Source organism: Gorilla gorilla, chromosome 3, assembly GCF_029281585.2.
Source record: "Gorilla gorilla gorilla isolate KB3781 chromosome 3, NHGRI_mGorGor1-v2.1_pri, whole genome shotgun sequence".
Taxonomy (NCBI): Eukaryota; Metazoa; Chordata; class Mammalia; order Primates; family Hominidae; genus Gorilla; species Gorilla gorilla.
In genome coordinates this window covers 17,037,267-17,060,002 of record NC_073227.2, presented here as the reverse complement: position 1 = coordinate 17,060,002, position 22,736 = coordinate 17,037,267, and the positions used below count along the sequence as shown (strand labels likewise).

Here is a 22,736-nt window from a genome sequence, read left to right as displayed (position 1 = left end):
GCAGAAGGTGAAAGGCACGTCACATGGTGAAAGCAGGTCTGAGAGACAGTGGGGGAGGTGCCACACCCTTTAAGCAACCAGATCTCGTGTGAATTCAGAGTGAGAGCTCACTTGTCACCAAGGGGTGGACCGAACCACGAGGAATCTGCCCCCATGAGATCCAAATACCTCCTGCCTGGCCCCAGCTCCAATATTGGGGATTACATTTCAACATGAGATTTGGGTGGGGACAAATATCCAAACTATATCACTCACTAATAGATGGGGATGGTCTTCCTTTGCAAGTTCTCGATAAATATCTTATGTGTTGTCGCTACTTTCACCAGCTGTTGCCTATGAAGCAAACCTCTTTTTGCAATGTGCTTAGGAGTATGCTGATAGATTACAAAGAAACACTTGTTGGGTATGTGGCCTCCTGCCTCTTTCTGGTGGTTCTGACCTACCATGGTGGGCATCTCCTCTCCAAGGATAAGATTGGAAACAGTATCTGAAATATATCTTTTTTTTTTCTTGAGATGGAGTCTCACTCTGTCAGCCAGGCTGGAGTGCAGTGGCGTGATCTCAACTCACTGCAACCTCTGCTTCCCGGGTTCAAGCAATTCTCCTGCCTCAACCTCCCGGGTAGCTGGGATTGCAGGCATGCACCACCATGCCCGGCTAATTTTTGTATTTTAGTAGAGATGGGGTTTCACTATGTTGGCCAGGCTGGTCTCGAACTCCTGACATGAGGTGATCCGCCCATCTCGGCCTCCCAAAGTGCTGGGATTACAGGTTTGAACCACTGCGCCTGGCCGATATCCATGTTTTTCAAAAACAGTCATCGCTGCTGAACACTAATGTAACTAAGGATGATGTTCATATTAATACTTTACAAAGCAAAGGGCATAGGAAGAGCTTTTTGGTAAAAGAACTCATTTGTTAGTTTTTTTGTTTGTTTGTTTTTCGTTTTTTTTGAGATGGAGTCTTGCTCTGTCGCCCAGGCTGGAGTGCAGTGCTGCGATCTCGGCTCACTGCAACCTCCGCCTCCTGGGTTCAAGCGATTCTCCTGCCTCAGCCTCCTGAGTAGCTGGGATTACAGGCGCCTGCCACCACACCCAGCTAATGTTTGTATTTTTAGTAGACAGGGGGTTTCACTGTGTTGGCCAGGCTGGTCTTGAACTTCTGACCTCGTGATCTGCCCACCTTGGCCTCCCAAAGTCCTGCGATTGCAAGCGTGAGCCACCGGGCCCGGCCCATTTGTTAGTTTTAACACTGGTGCTGCCCCGACTAAGAAATGAGACAACTCAATTTTGAGATAGCATAACACAAATTTGGGTTGGTTTTATCTGATGTACCCCCACTTTTGGTCAGCTTAGCTTGCCCATTTATGTTGGGAACAAAAGAATCATACCAAAGATTCCTGCCCCAGTAGCACTAGAGATATGGGATGGATATCCAGATAAGAGTGTATCCACACCATTATATTACAAGGCACTGACTAGCATCCCACTGAAAGGGCGCAGTGACTACGTATTTATTGGTTAGCTGCAAACGGAACATCTTTGCTGTGAAGCACCAACTATGGCCGTGGTTACCCATAGGATGGTTAAGACGGTATTTTTTGGGTTATGCCTGGGCACAAGGTTGAATAGTTTATACTCTTTCAAAGCCCACAAATCTTCCTCACTTATATAATCATTGAGTTCATTGGGTTCATTCTGTATTCCATTGGTGTGATAATTTAGCTTCCATCTTTCTGCCACAACTAGGTATTAAGGATGTCATTTGGCATGCAGGGGCCCTAGCCATTTATATACAAAAGGCCCTCGATGATAGCCACATGGGCATCTCGTTATTAAACAACAAAGTTACTCTTATGAGAAAGGCCGTATCACAGAACTATGTGTTGTGCCGAACCCCTATTAACCTCAATAGGGAATGCACCAGATTCAAGAGGCTAAGAGACCCAAAGCGAGCAAACAAGACACAGAGTTTTATCAGGGGCTTACACACAGGGGAGAGAATCCGGTGGCTATGGGCTAGACAAGAGAACCCCCTTATGTATAGAAACCATCTAGGCTGGGCTTGGTGGCTCACGCCTGTAATCCCAGTGCTTTGGGAGGCCGAGGTGAGTGGATCACCTGAGGTCAGGAGTTCGAGACCAGCCTGACCAACATGGAGAAACCCCGGCTCTACTAAAAATACAAAATTAGCCAGGCGTAATGGCGCATGCCTGTAATCCCAGCTACTCAGGAGGCTGAGACAGAAGAATTACTTGAATCTGGGAGGCGGAGGTTGCAGTGAGCTGAGATTATGCCATTGCACTCTAGCCTGGGCAACAAGAGCGAAACTCTGTCGGAAAAAAAAAGAAAGGGTCTAGTGGTGGCAGGCTGAGCAGGGAAACCACAAATGCTTGCAAACAGCATGCAGTTCATATAGCATTTTCACTTAACACTTTCTCCCCTTAACAACCTACACCTGGCAACCTTCATTTAACCCAAAACTCAGAACCTCAGTGCCCTGTATGGCCCACGTTCAATGGGATGGGATGGGAACTCAGATGTTTACCATAGATACGGAATGAATCTCCAGGTTGTCCACTCCCAGGTTCTCTAGCTGGGAACACACATTCAGGTGCATCTTCCACACAGGGTCAGTCTAAGGATATGCTTAAATGTTTGCTATCAGGTGCATTTACCTGACACCATATGACTTTAGACATACTCACTGCAGCCCAAGGGGGAACCCATGCCATCATAAAAACTGGCTGCTGCATCTATATCCCAGGTAACATCACTAAATTGATGGCTGATATGAAAACCCAAATAATTATCCTTTCAGATCCAATGCCCTCCCTAAACGACTGGCTAAGCAGCTGGTTGGGATCTTGGGAAACTTGGTGGCAAAAGCTATTACTCGTTCTAGAAATTATCATCATTGTTGGGTTTTGTCTTCTTTTTTTTTTTTTTTTCTTTTTTGAGACGGAGTCTCTCTCTGTCGCCCAGGCTGGAGTGAAATGGCACAATCTCGGCTGAGTGCAACCTTCGCCTCCCAGGTTCAAGCGATTCTCCTGCCTCGGCCTCTCAAGTAGGTGGGATTACAGGTACCCACCACCAAGCCCGGCTAATTTTTGTGTTTTTAGTAGAGATGGGGTTTCACCATGTTGGCTAGGCTGGTCTTGAATTCCTGACCTCAAGTGATCCACCCACCTTGGCCACCCAAAGTGTTGGGATTCCAGGCATGAGCCACTGTGCCCAGCGGGTTTTGTCTTCTTTTTTTCTTCACTGCTGCTACAGAATGTATTTGCAATGGAGTCAACTCACAACTGAAGAAACGAAATTAATGGTCACTTGAAGAACTGCATTAACTGAAGATGCAGTGGAGTAGCCTGACTCAGGTCACAAAGTCACTTCCCTCATATTGCTTTAAATTAGGTTGCTACCTTATCAGGTTGATAGCCTGACATTCCCCCTACCATGGACATGACACTCAAGGAAGGAGCCTTCTAGCAATAAGGGACTAAGGTCCTGAACATAAAAGGAGCCAAAACCATTTGAGTTCATCTATGAAGCTTTCTTCCAAAGATCTTGATGAAAAGGGGGAAATGTGAAGTTAAATAATTCAAGCTTAAAGCTGTTGAAACCTCGAATTAACCTGAGCCTTGAGAGCAATGTGGCTATGCAATCTCGGTCACATGGGTTGCAGCTGCAACTTCTGCCTTTATTTCTTGTTAGTAATTAAGAAGACCCAAGCTGCACCAGAGATGAGACCCCCTCAGATCATTGCCCCTCCTCATGGAGTAATAAAGTAATCTTCCTTGGTATGAAGCAATCTGTAACCAATCCAATTGCTGTGATGTATGCACCTGGCCTTGTGGGTAGCTGATGTAATCTTGCTGGAACTTCTCTACTGATATCAATGAAACCTTAACTCCTCCACGTTGGAAACTCTGAGCCCGTTGCTTTGGAGTTGCTGCTTTCGCTGGTAGCCATCCTTAAGCTTTGCACTTGAATAAACTCTATACTCAATCACACTTTCTGAATCTCATTCTTTAAGGTTAACACTTCCTTCCAAAGGCTCTAGGTGACAACTCTTTGCCTCTTTTCAACCTCTGGTGGCTCTAGGCGTTTCTTGGCTTGTAGCCGCCTCACTCCAATGTCTGCCTCCATTTCATGTGGGGTCCTCCTCTGTCTTCTATGTGTCTCTTACAAGGTCACTGTCATTAGATTTAGGGTTCAGGATCATCTGGGATGATCTCATCCCGAGATCCTCAATTTGGTTATATCTGCAAAGATCTTTATTCCAAATAAGGTGACATTCACAGTTTCCAAGGGTTAGGACATGGCCATCTCTTTTTGGAGGTCAGCTTTCAACTCATTCAATACACCTGTAGTCAGTGTATTTATAATTCATTTCAATTCATTTCATTTCTATTCAGTGTTTCATTTTAATCCAATTCACTTCCATCAATATTGATTTTACACCAGCCATGTAACAGGCCTGACAAGTTCCAGAGATAACTGACGTGGGTCCTCCCTTGGAAATGGTTCCCCCTCTAATGAGGCAATAGGAGAGACAGAGACAGACAGAGGAGAGGGGCGGCTAGCTCTCCCTGTAGGCCTGGGGTGGTGCTTCCAGAAAAGGTGACATAGGAGCACAGTGGTTGGATGAGGAGGAGGCTGCTCTTTAGGAAGCCAAGGGACCAGCCTGCTAACAGCACAGCACACTGGACGGCTAGTCCCGCAGGGACCAAAGAGCCTGCGGTGGAGGATGCTGGGAGAGCAGGGGAGACGTGGCTCAGGTCGCAGCTCAGGGGGAGCAGGACCCCCAGGCCTGCTGGTGGACCAAGTATTCCCGGGGTCTCAGAACATCCCCGGCCAAGCCCTCTCCACCCCCAGCACCCCTTGCGCACACAGGGCCATGGCTGTTGGATGCCGGGTCTGGGGCCTCCTTGGGACTATGAGGCTAGACTCTCTCTTTACAGTCGGGAAAAATGGCCACCTCGCCTGTAGCATCATATTCACCAGATTAAAGGCGGGCATTAAATGGCTGCTCGCCAATGGCCTCCTTTATCCCAAGAGCTATTCCCCCTCCTGCCTCCTCCCTCCTCCCTCCTCCCTCCTCCCTCCTCCCTGAGCCTCTGTGATTCAGGAAAAGTCAATCTAGAGGAGATAAGGCCAGGCACATAAATATCCCTCCCTTTCTTTGTGGCAAAATCTTCTCCTGCTTGGAACACATTCCCTGAGTGTAAATTTGGGTCCTTCTCTGGAGAGTTCACCCCCGCGGCCCCCACCCTCACCCGCACACAGAGCTCTTGCGGTTCCGATGCACAGGGCCACCCCTGTGAGCTGCTGGAAGGCAGGGGCGCACCTCCCACACTCCCTGCGCCTTTCTGCTCTGTCTGCTGTCTCCCTGCACAACCTCAGTCCTGGCTGCTCAGGGCTCTCCCCAGGCAGAGGCCTCTTTGTCCAGTTGGAGCTGCAGAGACATTTTCTGATGGAGACGAACGTGCTCTGCAGGGCGCTATTTGGCCTTGGGCGTGTTACCCCTTCCTGCCTCTCTGTGTGCACATCTGTAAAACGGAGACAATAACTGCTTTTACTTCACTGGGTTTTTTAAATCGAGGTAAATAATATATATAACATAAAATTTGACATTTTATGTTACCATTTTTTAATTTTATTTTATTTTTAATTTTATTTTGAGATAGAGTTTCACTCTTTTTGCCCAGGCTGGAGTGCAATGGCACGATCTCGGCTCATTACAACCTCCGCCTCCCAGGTTCAACCGATTCTCCTGCCTCAGCCTCCCCAGTAGCTGGGATTACAGGCATGTGCCACCACACCCGGCTAATGCTGTATTTTTGTAGAGACGGGGTTTCTCCATGTTGGTCAGGCTGGTCTCGAATTCCTGACCTAAGGTGATTCGCCCACCTTGGCCTCCCAAAGTGCTGGGATTACAGGCATGAGCCACCGCACCCGGCCTATGTTACCATTTTAAAATGCCATTCATTGGTATTAATTTCATTCACAGTGTTGTATAACCATCATCACAATCTATTTCCACAACTTTCTCATCACCCCAAACAGACACTCTGTACCCATGAAGCAATAGCTCCCTATGGTCTCCCCCAGCCCCTGTAGCCTCTAATCTACTTTTTGCCTCTTTGAATTTGACTTCCAGGTACCTCACATGAGTGGAATCACACATTGTTTGTCCTTTTGTGACTGCTTTTTAAATTTAGACTAAGGGCTTCCAAATTCATCCCTGTTGGCGCATGTGTCAGAATGTCCTTCCTTTTTAAGACTGGGCAATACTTTATTGTACGGATAGACCACATTTTATTTATCCATCCTTCCATGGATGGACACCTGGGTTGCTTCCACCTCGTGGGTACAGTGAATAATGCTGCTATGAATGTGAGTGTACTAATGTCTGTTTGAGTGTCTGCTTTTAGCTCTTTCAGGAGCATACCTAGGAGTGGAGTGGCTGGATCATAGGGTAACTCTAAGCTTAATTTTCGTGCAGAACTGCCAGACTGCTGCCTACAATGGCTGCACCTTTTCACGTTCAGTCATTTTAGCATCTAGAGGTTCTCCTCACCCAGGGCGAAGCCAAGCTTCTAACCCCACATGAATTTGACCTTCTTTAGAGAAAGTCACAAAATGAAGAGGCCGCTTAGCAATGGGGAAGAAGAGCAAGGATTCTGGAGCCAGGCCACCTGGGTCACCCTGCTGCCACGCGCTGGCTACATGATCTTAGGCAAATGACTTCTATGTGCCTGAGTTTCTTCTTAGTAAAATGGGGATGATAACGGTTCCTTCTCCCAGGGTGTCAGAGGATTAAATGAACTAATCTTTGTAAAGCACAGAACGTGCCTGGCTTGAAGGTAGTCCTACCTAAGTGTTGTTAAATAAATAAACCGTCAGGTTGCTGCCTCCTGAAATAACCCCCTACCCCATGCTCTTTCTTCCCTGCTTTGGAATCATGCACCATCCCCCCCCAGCTGCCTGTGCCCCCTGCAAGGGGGAAGGACCTAATTTATTCATAACCAAGGACGCTTTGTTTTGCAGCTCACAGAAGCAGGCTGAGCCCTTTGCACATGACTAGAGTCCAAATGCCAATTTTATGGTTTAAAGACCCTAATTTATTGTCTGTGAGGCAATAACGCTGCAGGCTACTGCAGGGGACCTGCTTGTGAAACACAGGACTGGCAGCAGAGAAAAGCCCCCAGCCTCAGCCCAGCTGACCCACGGTGCAGAATACACAACATCATCCTCCTGGAGTGTGGCTGCTCTGCAGCTTCGACATTTAACCTCTAAAGTGGGCTGGACCCCAGCCCACACCCCCCCAGCAGCCTGAGCCTTCGAGCTCTGTACAGTTGTCACTTTCACGACAGTCTTTCCAGATCTCAGTCCCCTCCCCTCTCAATCCCCCGCCTAGTGTAGAGTTAAAGGGACAAGCGTTCGAAACCCACTTTCGCTGCTTGTGGCTGTATGACCTTGACCAAGTCACTTAGCCTTGAAGCCGTCCTCACAGGGTTAATAAGAATTCTGCACAGAAATCTAGTTATAATTAAGCATTCATCAGGCTACACTCTGGCCCAGTTCCCTGTTGTTAGAAGTCCCGTAGTACTAGACACTGACCATCATTCCTAGAGGTGGGATTTCTGACATTAGGGTCATAAGACTGTTTAAGAACTGGTTTGCATCCCCACTGTTCCTACAGAAATTCTATAGGATATAGTTTAGCTGTGTCACCACCCAAATCTCATCTTGAATTGTAGCTTCCATAATTCCTACGTGTTGTGGGAGGGACCCTGTGGGAGATAATTGAATAAGGGGGGTGGTTCCCCCATCCTGTTCTTGTGGCAGTGAATAAGTCTTATGAGAGCTGATCATTTTAATAAGGGGAAACCCCTTTCGCTTGGCTCTTATTCTCTCTTGCCTGCTGCCATGTAAGACATGCCTTTCACTTTTTGCCGTGATTGTGAGGCCTCCCCAGCCATATGGAACCATGAGTCTATTGAACCTCTTTTTTATTTTTTATTTTTATTTTTATTTTTTGAGACAGAGTTTCACTCTCATTGCCAGGCTAGAGTGCAATGGTACAATCTCAGCTCACTGCAACCTTCGCCTCCCGGGTTCAAGGGATTCTCCTGCTTTAGCTTCCAGAGTAGCTGGGATTACAGGCACACTCCACCATGCCCAGCTAACTTTTTGTATTTTAGTAGAGATGGGGTTTCACTATGTTGGCCAGGCTGGTCTTGAACTCCTGACTTCAGCGATCCACCCGCCTCAGCCTCCCAAAGTATTGGGATTACAGGCGCGAGCCACTGTGCCCGGCCCTATTTTTATTTTTATTTTTATTTTGAGACAGAGTTTTGCTCTTGTTGCCCAGGCTGGAGTGCAATGGTGCAATCTCTGCTCACTGCAATCTCTGCCTCCCAGGTTCAAGCTATTATCCTGCCTCAGCCTCCTAAGTAGCTGGGAGTACAGGCACTGGCCACCATGCCCTGCTAATTTTTTGTATTTTTAGTAGAGAAGGGGTTTCACCCTGTTGTCCAGGATGGTCTCAAACTCCTAACCTCAGGTGATCCACCCGCCTCAGCCTCCCAAAGTGCTGGGATTATGGGCGTGAGCCACTATGCCTGGCCTAAACCTCTTTTTATTCATAAATTACCCAGTCTTGGGTATGTCTTCATTAGCTGCATGAGAATAGACTAATATGCTACACTATCTCTGGCTTTCTAATAATCATTAGGCTTTTGTTTAAGAAACACTTAAGATGCTTTTCACACCTTGAATTCCAGCAAACAGTTTGAAGCCCCCTCCAGAGGAATGGGGAAGAACTGGGGGGTGGGCAGGAGAATGCAGCCGGTGCCTCTCCCTGGTCCAGCTTCCACGGCTTTACCCCTCACTCTTCGAGCAATCAACCGTCTCCACACGTCGGTGCACTCCAAAACCCTGAAAAACCCCAGCCCCAAACTCCCTGGGGAGATGAATTTGTCCTTCCATCTCCTCGTTTGGTGGCCCTACGATGGAACCTCTTCCTCTGCTGCCACCCCATGTCCTGGCATGCTGGTTTGCCATGCACACCGGGCAACGAGCCTATTGCAGTTACACTCTCTCTGAACCACTGCCTTCTTCCTTAAAGTGGGAATAATAATACTTTTGCGAAAGAGCACTGAGGGGGATTCAGTGAGGTCAGGAGGAAACAACATCTTGGTTTCTGTCCTCGAAATGGTTTCCCCACTCAGCTCTCTCACTCTAGACAGCTGCTATGTGAAAGGAAAAGAAATCTTGGGGCCCCAAACTCACTAAGCTAAAGGGAAAGGTCAGGCTGGGAACTGCTTAGGGCAAACCTGCCTCCCATCCTATTCCAAGTCACCCCTCTGCTCACTGAGATAAATGCATATCTGACTGCCTCCTTTGGAGGGGCTAATCAGACACTCAAAACAATGCAACCAGGCCAGGTGCGGTGGCTCATGCCTGTAATCCCAGCGCTTTAGGACCCTGAGGCGGGCGGATCACCTGAGGTCAGGAGTTCAAGACGAGCCTGACCAATATGGAGAAACCCTGTCTCTACTAAAAATACAGTATTAGATGGGCATGGTGGTGCATGCCTGTAATCCCAGCTACTCGGGAGGCTGAGGCAGGAGAATCAGTTGAACCTGGGAGGCCGAGGTTGTGGTGAGCCGAGATTGTGCCATTGCACTCCAGCCTGGGCAATAAGAGCAAAACTCTATCTCAAAGAAAAAACAAACAAAGAATGCAACTGTTTGTCTCTTATCTACCTAGGACCTGGAAACCCCCTCCCCACTTCGAGTTGTCCCGTTTTTGCTTCCAGTTGTCCCACCTTTCCGGACCAAACCAATGTTCATCTTACATATGTTCATTGATGGCTCATGTCTCCCTAAAATGTATAAAACCAAACTGTGCTCTGACCATCTTGGGTACATGTCGTCAGGACCTCCTGAGGCTGTGTCACAGGCGTGTGTCCTCAACCTTGGCAAAATAAACTTTCTAAATTAACTCAGACCTGCCTCAGATTTTCAGGGTTCACAGCTAATTCTGTGTGGGCTGTGCACAGTGGCTCACGGGTAAGCTGCCCACGGCAAGGTTCGGCCAGTGTCAGCTTTTTGTCCTGCACAGAACTCAGCACATGGAACTGCCCCATTTGACATCAGCCACCAGGATATTCATACCCTTGTCAACACAGGCCCTTCCTACACATGGTTTTCAGAATTTATTTGACAAGAAGCAGTGAATGCTTATTTTTAGACTTGTTTTGTGCTGAGAAATTAAAGACATAAGAAAACCCTCCTGAGTGTGTGTTGAACATATGGGGAAACACTCGGGAGGGTAAGAAAGAGGCTTCCAGATGATTTGGGATCTGGAGCTTGGACGTGACCAAAGCCAAGCCCATATGTGGGGGCTGGGCAGGTGTTACACAGACACAATGTCAGATGGGGAAGTGGTACAAAAGCAAGCCCTAACCGCACACCAGCCTTGTGGCTGTAGACACCCTGGGCTCAGCTGATGACGCCACTTATGAGCTGTAGTGGGTTGAACGGTGGCCCCTAAACAGATGTGTCCATGCTCGAGTCCCCAGAACCTGCGAGTGCCACTGTGTTAGTCTGTTCTCACGCTGCTGTGAAGGACCGCCTGAGACTGAGTAATTTATAAAGGAAAGAGGTTTAACGGACTCACAGTTCCACATGGCGGGGGAGGCCTCAGGAAACTTACAATCATGGTAGAAGGGGAAACAAACACATCCTTCTTCACATGGTGGCAGGAAGAAGAGTAAGAGCCTAGCAAAGGGGGAAGCCCTTTAAAAAACCATCAGATCTTAGGTCAGGTGCTGTGGCTCGTACCTGTAATCCCAGCACTTTGGGAGGCCGAGGCGGGCAGATCACCTGAGGTCAGGAGTTTGAGACTGGCCTGGTCAATACGGCGAAACCCCATCTCTACTAAAACTATAAAAATTAGCCAGGTGTGTTGGCCCATGCCTGTAATCCCAGCTACTTGGGAGGCTGAGGCAGGAGAATTGCTTGAATCTGGGAGGCGGAGGTTGCAGTGAGCCGAGATTGCGCTACTGCACTCCAGCCTGGGTAACAGAGTGAGACTCTGTCTCAAACAAACAAACAAACAAACAGAAAACAACCATCAGATCTCATGAGAACTCACTTGCTATCACGAGAACAGCATGGGGGAAACTGCCCCCATGATTCAATTATCCCCACCTGGTCCCACCCTTGATACATGGGGATTATTACAATTCAAGATGAGATTTGGGTGGGGACACAGAGCTTAACCATATTAGCTACCTTATTTGGCAATAGGGTTTTGCAGATACAATTCAGTGAAGGATCTCCAGAGATCAGCCTGGATCATACAGGTGGATCCCAAATACAGCGACAGGGTCCCTGCAAGAGAAAGGCAGAGGGAGATTTGAGACCAAAGAGAAGGCCTGGAAGAGGCCAGGATGGATTCTCTCCTAGAGCAGTCAGAGGCAGCAGCCCTGTTGCCACCCTGATTTCAGACTTCTGGCCTTCAGAACTGTGGGAAAATACATCTGTGTTGTTTTAACCCACCCAAGCCGTGGTATGTGTCATGGCAGCCACAGAAAATGAATGTGAGCTTTGTGACTGAATTTCCAAATCATCTCAGTCTCAGTTTCCTCACTGGTAAAGCGTCCCTAACTTACACAATTATTTTGAGGATTAACTGAAGGATTTAGGTCGAACCGTATTAAATTGCCACTTTTTGTGGGTCAAAAATGACTGGATGTTGGCAGTTGCATCAGAGCCAACCCAGTGATCGGTGAGAAGTGCCCAGCATGGCAGGGAGCACGTGGTGAATGCACGGGGAGTGCCGTGTATGCACAGCGGGTGCTGTCGGGGCTGATTTCTCCAGGGGAGAGTAGCATCTACACTGGCCCCAAGGGATGGGCAGGAGCTCATGTGGAAGGAAAGGGCTGCTGGGCGCTGGGGGGCACCCACGAGACAGCAGTGTGGGCAGAGCACAGACTGGGGCAGGGAGGGGAAAGGCAGCTCTGGAGGGGCTGGGAGGGGACAGAGGGTGCAGGAGGGTTGATATATGCACCTACTGAATACACAGCCCTCTGTGCCTGCTCAGCCACCAGAGGGGGTCTCTCCACCCTGCTACAATGGTGATTTTGCTGAGACAAGCCTGAATGCATTGTACCCGGCGTCACCTGTGTTTCTAGCCTCTGTGAACTTGACACTTCGTTGACATCCATCCTCCATGCATGGGCCAGAAAGGCCTTGTTCTGAACAACCTGATAATGTGCTTAAGTCACCGTGCCTGACCTCCTGCCTCCCTCGTCACCTCCCCCACTCCTCAGAGGAGTCCTCTTCTGCGTAGAGGCACTTGTCAAATACAAACCAACCAACCCAGAGTCCACGCTGCAGCCACCTGTTTTTCTAGGCTCTACTGCTCCAGCCACATCTACCTGTCCTCATCAGCCCAGGGCAGGTACCAGATTAGTAGGGACAGCCTTGTGCCCTGGAGCAGCTTTAATTATTCAAACTGGCCAATCCTAAGCCTGCCTACCTTTCTTGCTGGTTCTGTCCCACAGCAACCACAGTCAAAGTCCCCACTCACGGCTCTCCCCTTTGCCTCCTTCTCATGACCGTGCCCATCTTCCTGTGTGGCCCCAGGCATGGCCTGCCGCCTCCTCTTGGAAACTGTGAGTGACACACTATCTTTTTATTGGCAGGCGTCTTGTGATCTGTGGGCCTTCAGGGACTTCAGATGTCCTATGAATACACTGTATTTTTAAACATCCCTGCTCAAAACTCTTCACTGGGTTATGTATGCTTGGGAGAAAGTTAAAAATTCCCTAGTTTATTAGTCAATTTTCATGCTGCTGATAAAGACATACCCAAGACAGGGCAATTTACAGAAGGAAGAGGTTTATTGGACTTACAGTTCCACATGGCCGCGGAGGCCTCACAATCATGGCAGAAGGCAAGGAGGAGCAAGTCACATCTTACGTGGATGGCAGCAGGCAAAGAGAGAGAGAGCTTGTGCAGGGGAATGTCTCTTTATAGAACTATGAGATCTTGTGAGACTCATGATCAAGAGAACAGCATGGGAAAATCCCACCCCCACGATTCAATTACCTCTCACCAGGTCCCTCCTGGAACACATGGGAATTCAAGATGAGATTTGGGTGGGGACACAGCCAAACTATATCACTTAACCTTGTGTATCAGTGTCCTGTGGCTGCTGTAACAAATTCATTAGCACACGTTCAGTGGCTTAAAATGGGAGCAACTTTTGCAGTTCTGGAGGGCAGAGACCTGAAATGAGTTTCATGGGGCTTAAGGCAAGGTGTTGGCAGGGCTGCAGTCCTGAGGCCCTGGGAGAATCCATTTCCAGCTCCGGGAACTGCTTTCTTCACATTCCTCGCATTCCTCAGGTGGCGACTCCTTCCTCCATCTTCAAAGTCAGCAGCGTCACATCTTGCTCCAGTTTTTCTTCTGCATCAAACCTCCCTCTTATAGGGAGACCTGTGATTACATTCAGGGGTCATCCGATAACCTAGAATAAGCTTTACACCCAAAAACGTTTAGCTTGGTCTCAGCTGCAAAGTCCCTTTTGGCATATAAGGTAACAGCCATAGGTTCTGCAGATTTGGACGGGGATACCCTTGGGGGCCATGGTGCAGCCAAACACAGCCGCCATTAAAAGCTTCTGCTTCCCTTGGCAACATCAGCTCCTCACCTTCCCACGTGCCCCATCTAGCCCTGCTTAGATGTGCCAAGGGGCTGCTCCTTCTGGAATGTTCTCCCTGCCCTTCCTCAGGGCCCTTCTGTCTGGAGACCTCATGAATAACCTCCCGGTGGCAATTCTCAGGCACCCCCAGAGCATCGTGTCTGCACACCTCACCTCTCTCACCTCTCATGCAGAATCTGAATCCTGGGCCAGTTCAGGACTCACACCAGAAGGGGCACATTGATGAAGAAGCACATGTCTTGCCTGGGGTGACCCTGAAGGTAAAAGGTTAGACAGGAAGGTACAGCTAGGTAAAAACAGTTGGAGGTGCCGAGAATGCCTAGAGAAAAGAAATGCCAGGGACACAGTCTCTGATGGGTTAGCACGAGATTAACACTCACAGCTGACACTGGGCTCTTACTATGTGCCAGCCACATGGATGATTCTAACTTCATCTTCCCAACATCCCCAAGTGAAACCAGTATTAGGTCCATTTTATAGGTGAGGAAACTGAGGCACAGAGTTTCAATAACTTCTACAAGGTCACACAGCTGGTGACCTAGAGCAGAGCTGGGCTCTGATCAGGAAGCCTGGTTCCAGGGCTGGCACCATCCAGCATGATGTGACAGAAAAGAAGGCATGGAGGTAAGCCTGGAGCCCAAGGGGGCAAAACTCGGTAGAGGGGAGTGCCCAGGGAGTGGCTACCAGAGTCACACATGAGGCTGTCACCCAACTAGCTGTGTTGCCACTCTTGGTAAGTGGTAGCAGTTATTGCCCTCGATGGGAAAGTTGCCAGAAGTAGAAACAAATGACATGATACAAGAACTCAGCTTCCAATGAGAGGCGCATGGAGGCAGCCTGACCACCATCCAGTCTTCCTAGAAGCACCCAGGAAGGAGCCTCTACCAGGGGTCACTGAAGGGCCCTCCCAACTCAAGGATCTCCAATTCTGTAGGACAGGAGTGAAGCCATCAAGTGCTGAGGCTCAGAGGAGCGTCACTGCCGGAGGAAGAGAAAGGAGGCTGGGAGCTGGAGCATCATTGCTAAAGGGAAGAGAGAGAAGCTTCTAGCAAGACTGGCCAAGGAAAAAGAGAGAAGATATGTTACCAAGACCCAGAATGAAAGATGGGTAATCACTACAGGTCATACAGACATTAGCAGGATAAAATGGATATGTCTCATATGATATGGTTTGGCTGTGTCCCCACCCAAATCCAGAATTGTAGTTCCCACAATCTTCACGTGTTGTGGGAGGGACAAGGTGGAGATAATTGGATCATGGGGGCAGTTTCCCCCATCCTGTTCTGATGATAGTGAGTTAGTTCTTATGAGATCTGATTGGTTTTATAAGGGGCTTCCCCCTTCACTGGGCACTCATTCTTCTCCTTCCTGCTACCACGTGAAGAAGGACGTGTTTGCTTCCCCTTCCACCATGATTGTAAGTTCCCTGAGGCCTCCTCAGCACAGAGGAACTATGAGTCAATTAAACCTCTTTCCTTTATAAATTACCCAGTCTTGGGTGTGTCCTTTTAGCAGCAGGAGAAGGAACTAATACGCCAAAAATTTTACATGAACCAATTCCTTGAAATCTACAGACTACCAAAAATCACGCATGAAGAACTAGACCATCTGAATAGTCTTATTATATTTATTCAAGAAATTAAGTTCAAAATTAAAGATATCTAATAATGACATTTCCAGGCCCAGATGGTTTTGTTGGCTAACTTTACCAAATATTTGAGGATAACTACTCTGCAGAATCTCCTTGAGAAAATAGAAGAACACTTCCCAACCCATCTCATGAGGTTAGCATGACTCTAATATCAAAACTAGACAGAGACACCACAAGGAAACAAACCCCTACAAACTAAGATTCTTCATGAACGTAGGTGTGAAAATCAACAAAATATAGCCAACCAATTTCAGCGTGACCTGGGCAAGGCACTTAATCTCTCTGAAACAAAATTTTCTTTGGCTTAGATGAGGACTGAAGCCAGATGTGGTAGCACAGGCCCATAGTTCCAGCTACTTGAGAGACTGAGGCAAAAGGATTGCTTGAGCCCAGGAATTTGAGACTAGCCTGGGCAACATAGTGAGACTCTGTCTCAAAAAGGAAAAAAAAGAAGGATGATGACGTCTTTGTGACATCATCATGAGATAATAATGCACCTTAGAATACTTAACATAGAATTGGCATAAGTGTCCAGGGAATTTTGTGTTGCCTTTAGTTTGGCCTAGTCATCTTCCTCACACCACTCTGGCACTTGTCACATGTTGTGCTTGTGAACTTATTGGAAGACAGAAGCTACTGCTACTGAAGTGGCTTTTGCTGTTGTTGCAGGAGCCCTGTGGAGCTTCGGAGTATCCCTCCAGGTCACTTGGGGAGACCTGGGCTGGAGCCAGGTTCAGCACACTCCAGGAGTGGCACAGTTGTCAATTGTGTCATTGGGGCAGTCTCTGATCAGTGCTGTTTTATTAGCAAATACTGAATTCCACTCCAAAAGATATGGCCTGAGCTCAGAGTTTGTTATGGATAAAATCATTCTTCATGAGCAGTAAATATCTATCTCTGGGGGTATTCAGCATCTTGAAGGGGCTGGCTTATGTCTCTCTGTGAATCGATTTGGGTCAGCCCTACTTCCTACCCCTCATTTCCCTGAGCCCACTACACTCCTAGTTCCCAAAGCACCCTGATAAATTATTGCACCTGCCTCTTTTCTTGATGGTTTGGGAATCAATAGATTTGTTTTCCTTTCTTCCACGATGGCTGATATGGTTTGGCTGTGTCTCCATTCAAATCTCAACTTGAATTGTATCTCCCAGAATTCCCATGTGTTGTGGGAGGGACCCAGGGGGAGGTAATTGAATCATGGGGGCCGGTCTTTCCCATGCTATTCTCATGATAGTGAATAAGTCTTAGGAGATCTGACGGCTTTATCAGGGGTTTCCACTTTTGCTTCTTCCTCATTTTTCTCTTGCCGCTGCCATGTAAGAAGTGTCTTTCACCTCCCGCCATGATTCTGAGGCCGCCCCAGTCACGTGGAAACCGTAAGTCCAATTAAACCTCTTTTTCTTCCCAGTCTCAGGTATGTCTTTTTCAGCAGCTTGAAAATGAACTAATACACTGGCTCAGAGTGCAACTGGGTGATGCCTCTTTTTAAAATCCCATAGCCTGAAAAACACTTCCTTAATGTAGGATCCAAACCCACCTCCCCACTCCCAGGGCTGGGCTTTGGTTTACACATCCTGCTGCCCACCTTTTCCTTTCAGCCTCTCTGACCCAGAATCAAGCCATTTTTCACCACCGACCCCTGGGTTTGAAAAGGTCCATCCACCCTTACAGTCACTGAGGGCTGGCATAGAGCTGCAGGGGCCTCTCTGGACATGAGTGTTCTCACCTATAAATTGGAGACACTAATACTCCTCACCTCCTAGGAGGAGCTGAGAGTCGCGAGAGATCATCCAGACAATCGCCAAGGACACGGCCTGACCCATTATCAGTGCTCAAGGAAGGCTAAGACTTATTATTGTTATTGTTTGGGGAAAAAATAATGCTTCCTCTTGTGTCCATAGTGCTTGTGAGTTTGCAAAGTGCTGATTTGTTTTCATTCCATTCCAGCTGGGAGGCAAGCCTGCAAGGGCGGGTCAAGGAGCGGGAAGGCCTCTGATCACAGATGAGGAAGCAGTGCTCCAGCCCCATGGTAGAGTGGGACGTAGCCCAGCAGGGCTGCAGGTCGAATGCCTGACAGCTTCCCACATTTCTCTAGGGGAAGGACTGGCCAGCCCTTTAAAGAGGGAAACTGGAACTTCCGTGATGGGGCTTGGAGAGCAGAAACTGCATCTATTCAGTGTGTTCCTGACGCCCCGTGCTGTGCCTGGTTTGTAAGGATAGACCCTCAGTAAAATATACTGGATGAATGAATGAGTGAGTGAATAAGGGCAAGGCAGGGTGGCTGAGTCAGGGATGGGAGATAGTGGCGATGGAGGGCGTGTGCTTAGCAATACCCTAAGCCCACTAAGTGCTGGGCATAGAGCCACACTGAGCCAGCTTGCATGACATCATCACTGGGATCATCAGTCCTGTTTTACAGATGAGGAAACGGAGACCTGCTTACCAGCAGGGAGTCAGCGAGTCCTACATCTGAGATTGAGTTCAGGCCTGTCTGATTCCCATCACACTTCCCAAATATCCCAGAGGTGTATGTGATGGCGGTTCATCAACGTTCGAATCAGGCCCTGTTTTCTGTATAACTGCAATGATCCTGCTCATGGGAACATAAGCCTGAAGCCCCAGATCAAGGCCCAGCAGGGTCCATTTCTGGTGAGGGCTCCCTTCTTGGCTTGCAGACAGCCACCTTCTCACTTTGTCCTCCTGTGGCGGAGAGAGAGGGTGAGCTCTGCTGTCTCTTCCTCTTCTTACAAGGGCACAGCCATATTGGATCAGGGCCCAACCCTGACGACCTCATTTCACCTTTATCACTTCCTCACAGGCTCTATCTCAAAATATGTCACAATGGGGATTAGGGCTTCATCACAGGAATTTGGGGGAGACACAAATATGTAGTCCAGATTGTGAGGTAGGCTGAACAATATCCCCCAAAATCTGTCCACATCTTAATCCCCAGATCCTACAAAAGGCTTCTTAAATAGGAAGAGGAGCTTTGCAGACGTGATTATGTGGAGGACCTTGGAACAGAAAGATGATCCTAGGCTATTGAGGGGTGTCTGATGTCATCCCAAGAGTCCTTATAAGAGGGAGTCAGGGGGAAACAGGCAGAGGGAAGGGCAATGTGAAAAGGGAAACAGAAATTGGAGTGATGTTGGCTGGGCATGATGGCTCACGCCTGTGATCCCTGCACTTTAGGAGGCTGAGGTGGGCAGATGACTTGAGGTCAGGCGTTCAAGATCAGCCTGGCCAACATGGCGAAACCCCATCTCTACTAAAAATACAAAAATTAGCTGGGTGTGGTGGTGTGTGCCTGTAATCCCAGCTACTCTGGAGGCTGAAGCAGGAGAATCGCTTGAACTCAGGAGGCAGAGATTGCAGTGAGCCGAGATTGCACCACTGCACTCCAGCCTGGGCAACGGAGTGAGACTCCATCTCAAAAAAAAAGAAAAAAGAAAAAAGAAATTGGAGTGACGTATTTTGAAGATGGGGGAAGAGCCACCAACTAAGGAATGCCAGTGCGCCCAGTAGGCAGTGAGAAAGGCAGGGAAGCGACTCTATCCCACCTTCTCCAGAAGGAACCAACACCTTGTCTTCAGCGCAGTGAAGCTGAGTTTAGGCTTTGAGCTCTAAAAGGTAAGAGAATTCGTCTGTTCTGGGGTCAGCCTCTCCATTTGTGGTAGGTTGTTACAGCGGCAACAGGGAACGAATACAGCCAGGATTAGGTTTGACAGTGAGCAACAGGAAAGCCCAACTATCAGTGGCTTCAACAAGATAATTGGCTACAAAGTCTGTAGGTGGTCCGGGGCCATGGAGGGAGGGGCGCTGCCCCCTGGGGTCCCCAGGCCTGGCTCCTCCCAGGACCCTGCTTCACCATCCTGGGTGGGAATCTTAACCTCATGGCCCAAGATGGCATCCACACAACAGGTGGCACGAGGGAGAAGGGGACAGCAAGACAGGGAGAGGGCTGTGCACCAGTGTCCCTTCTGGAAGGTCACTAGAGCTGCTGCGTACTTCTCTCATCCCTCTTGCCAGAATGTCATTACAGGGCCACACCTTGCCAAAAGGGAGACAGGACAACGGGGTTCTTATTTTCTGCAAACACATGCCTGGAGGGAATTTTTATTGCAATGGAAGAAGGGGAGAATAGACGTTGGGGATAACCCACATCTCTGCTGTATTTCACCTGTCTGAGCCAATGCCAGTTAGGGATGTGCTCAGCATCAAGGAGCAGAAATCCTGCCCCAAAAGGGCCTAAGCAAGTAAGACTTCGTTATTCTCACTGAGCGAGAAGTGTCTGGGGGATGGTACAGTGCAGTTGGCCCAAAGATGACCACACTTTGAGGGTGGGTTTCCAATCTCAGATCTGTAGCCTCAGGGACGGAAGAAGGCTGCTGTGGCTCCAGGTGTCATTTCTTTTCTTTTTCTTTCTTTTCTTTTTTTTTTTTTTTTTTTTGAGAAAGAGTCTTGATCTGTCACCCAGACTGGAGTGCAGTGGCACTATCTCGGCTCATTGCAACGTTCGCCTCCCAGGTTCAAGCGATTCTCATGTGCTTGCCTCCCGAGTAGCTGGGACTACAGGTGTGCACCATGATGCCCAGATAATTTTTGCATTTTTAGTAGAGATGGGGTTTCACCACGTTGGCCAGGATGGTCTCCAACTCCGGACCTCAACTGATCCGCCTGCCTCGGCCTGCCAAAGTGCTGGGATTACCAGTGTGAGCCACTGCACCCGGCCCAGGTGTCATTTTTACACGTAAGGCAGGAAGAGGGATGAAGAATACTGCCAGACTTGTATGTTCCTTTTCCACAGGAGAACAAAGGCTTTCCCACACACCCCCAAAGACTGCATAGAGTCCCATTGGCCAGGAGGGGATCTCCTGGAACCTCTCTCTGCAAGGGAGTCTGGAAAGCCAAGGATTTAGCTGTCTAGCCTCTCTATTACATAGTAGATGAAAATCCTTATACCCTTTGCACACTAATTCCATTTCTAGGAATTCCTATACCAACAGTTTCTATCAAAGATGTGCACAGAGAACATGCCCAAAGCTGTTCACTACAGCGTTACTTATTGTGAAGAATCCTAAATATCCCAAATGCTCAACCTGTGCTGTTGGGTCCCAAATTGGGTCCCAGTCATTCAGTGTCTGGCCCCAGCACCTCAGTTACTTAATCTGGAAAATAGAAGAAAATGTGTTTTACCTGTTAGGATGATGGTGAGGACCAGAGATAAGAAACAGAGCTTGTGTGTAGCTGGACACAGTGGCTCACGCCTGTAATCCCAGCACTTTGGGAGGCCAAGGCGGGCGGATCATGAGGTCAGGAGTTTGAGACCAGCCTGGTCAACATGGTGAAACCCTGTCTCTACTAAAGATACAAAAAATTAGCTGGGCGTGGTGGCACACACCTGTAATCCCAGCTAATCGGGAGGCTGAGGCAGGAGAATTGCTTGAACCTGGGAGGTAGAGGTTGCGGTGAGCCGAGATTGCAGCATTGCACTCCAGCCTGGGCAACAGAGCAAGACTCCATCTCAAAAACAAAACAAACAAACAAACAAACAAAAAAAAACGAAAGAAATAGAGCTTGTGTGGTGCATGGTTGCTGCTCAGTCAACGGTCTCCAACCCTTCCTCCAGCACCAACGCATCTTCACCAACCAAAAATATGGGGCCGATGTCAACATGTTCGAAGCACCTTATTCTCTAACATCTCAGGAGAGTGGAACTCCGCCCTCCAACTCTCTAGACTCTGGAGTGAGAGTTATCTGTGTGACAGTGTGGGGACAACACTGGCTTTGGGGCAAGCTGTCTAGGCTCACATTGGTGGTTAGGTGACTTCATGTTCTCTAATCCTACGGAGGGGCCACTCAACCATCTTATCTGTATAATGGGGCAACAGTCCTGACCTCACAGGCAATTGTGAGGTTTCACAAAAAAAAAAAAAAAAGTGCACCCAGACAGGGTCTGGAACCTAGTAAGCCCCATAGAACCACTGGCCTTCTCACTCCTGACAGCTGGTATTGGAGGAAGCGCCCATCTCCTCTGACACAGAAGCCCCCACAGTAGCAGAGGGAACACTGTAACACAAAGGGTTTCCATTCCAGCTGGAAGTTTCCTTGGCCTGAGGCATCCAGGGCTCCTGGCTAAAAGGTGACCTAATTATTAATGAAAGCTCCAGAGATGAAAGCTAAGACATAATCCGCCCCTGAATGGACTCAGAAGGAGCAGATAATGGGACAATAAAATTAATCTTGTAGAAAAACAATTAGCTGTATCATTTATAAATCTCATCTCCTTCCACATGGGGCGAAGAAGGAGCAACACAGTCACAGCGCTCTCGGCACAGCCTCCCATTTCGCACGCACAGATGCCCCTTTTCCTGGGACAACATTTTCCTTTCACATTCAGGGGTCATTGTTGGAGGTTTAAAGACAATCTTCAGAAACCAAGATGACCCAGAGAACAAAGTGAATGGCGCCATCCTATATCCCCCCTATTGCTTGCCCGTTTCCCGTCTCTTCAATGCAATTGAAGGACCATTTAATGAGAACATGGTGGGGAACAGGCCCTGCACTAGGCCAGGTCCTGGGGGAATGAAGGAGCTCCCTCTCTGCCCTCCCAGGGCTCACAGACCAGAGTGGGGAAAGGAGAGGGCACAGAAAGCTGGAGACAGGCAGACCCAAGCCCAGCTCCTCCCTCCCAGCTGTGTGACCTTGAGCAAGTGCTTCACTTCCCTGGGCCTCAGTTTACTCACAGGTAACATGCGGCGAATGAGGGTGCCTCCCTCACTCCCACAGCTGGGAGAGGATTAAAGGAGACAAAGTCTGCAGATTGCTCACCGGCACAGGACAGGCCCACGGCAGGCTCGGTCGCTGCAAGTTCAGATCCTCATCCCTGCCATCCCTCATCTTCCTCCTCATTTTACACTGACCACCTCTTTTGAAAAATTAAGATACACCTGAGGTCAGGAGTTTGAGACCATCCTGGCCAATATGGTGAAACCCCGTTGCTACTAAAACTACAAAAATTAGCTGGGCGTGGTGGCATGTGCCTGTAGTCCCAGCTACTTGGGAGGCTGAGGCAGGAGAATTGCTTGAACTCAGGAGGTGGAGGTTGCAGTGAGCTGAGATCATGCCACTGCACTCCAACCTGGGCCATGGAGGGAGACTCTCTCTCAAAAAAATATAAAGTCCTTAAAATGACCTAAAATTATTAAAAATTTTCAAAAAAGAAAAAAATTGAGATATAACAATTCACATACCATAAAAACTCAGCATTTTGAGGCACAGAATTTGCTGGGGCTTTTTAAGAGTATATTTTACGGTCATGCACCTATCACCACTATTTA

The 22,736-nt window shown here is 48.4% G+C and overlaps 1 protein-coding gene across 1 annotated transcript in view; it reads left to right on the top strand.

Annotated features, from left to right (window-relative positions):
- The window catches only part of NSG1 (neuronal vesicle trafficking associated 1), a 93,014-nt gene that overhangs the window by 26,358 nt on the left and 43,920 nt on the right, over positions 1-22,736 (top strand). The gene's annotated exons all lie outside the window — the stretch shown is intronic.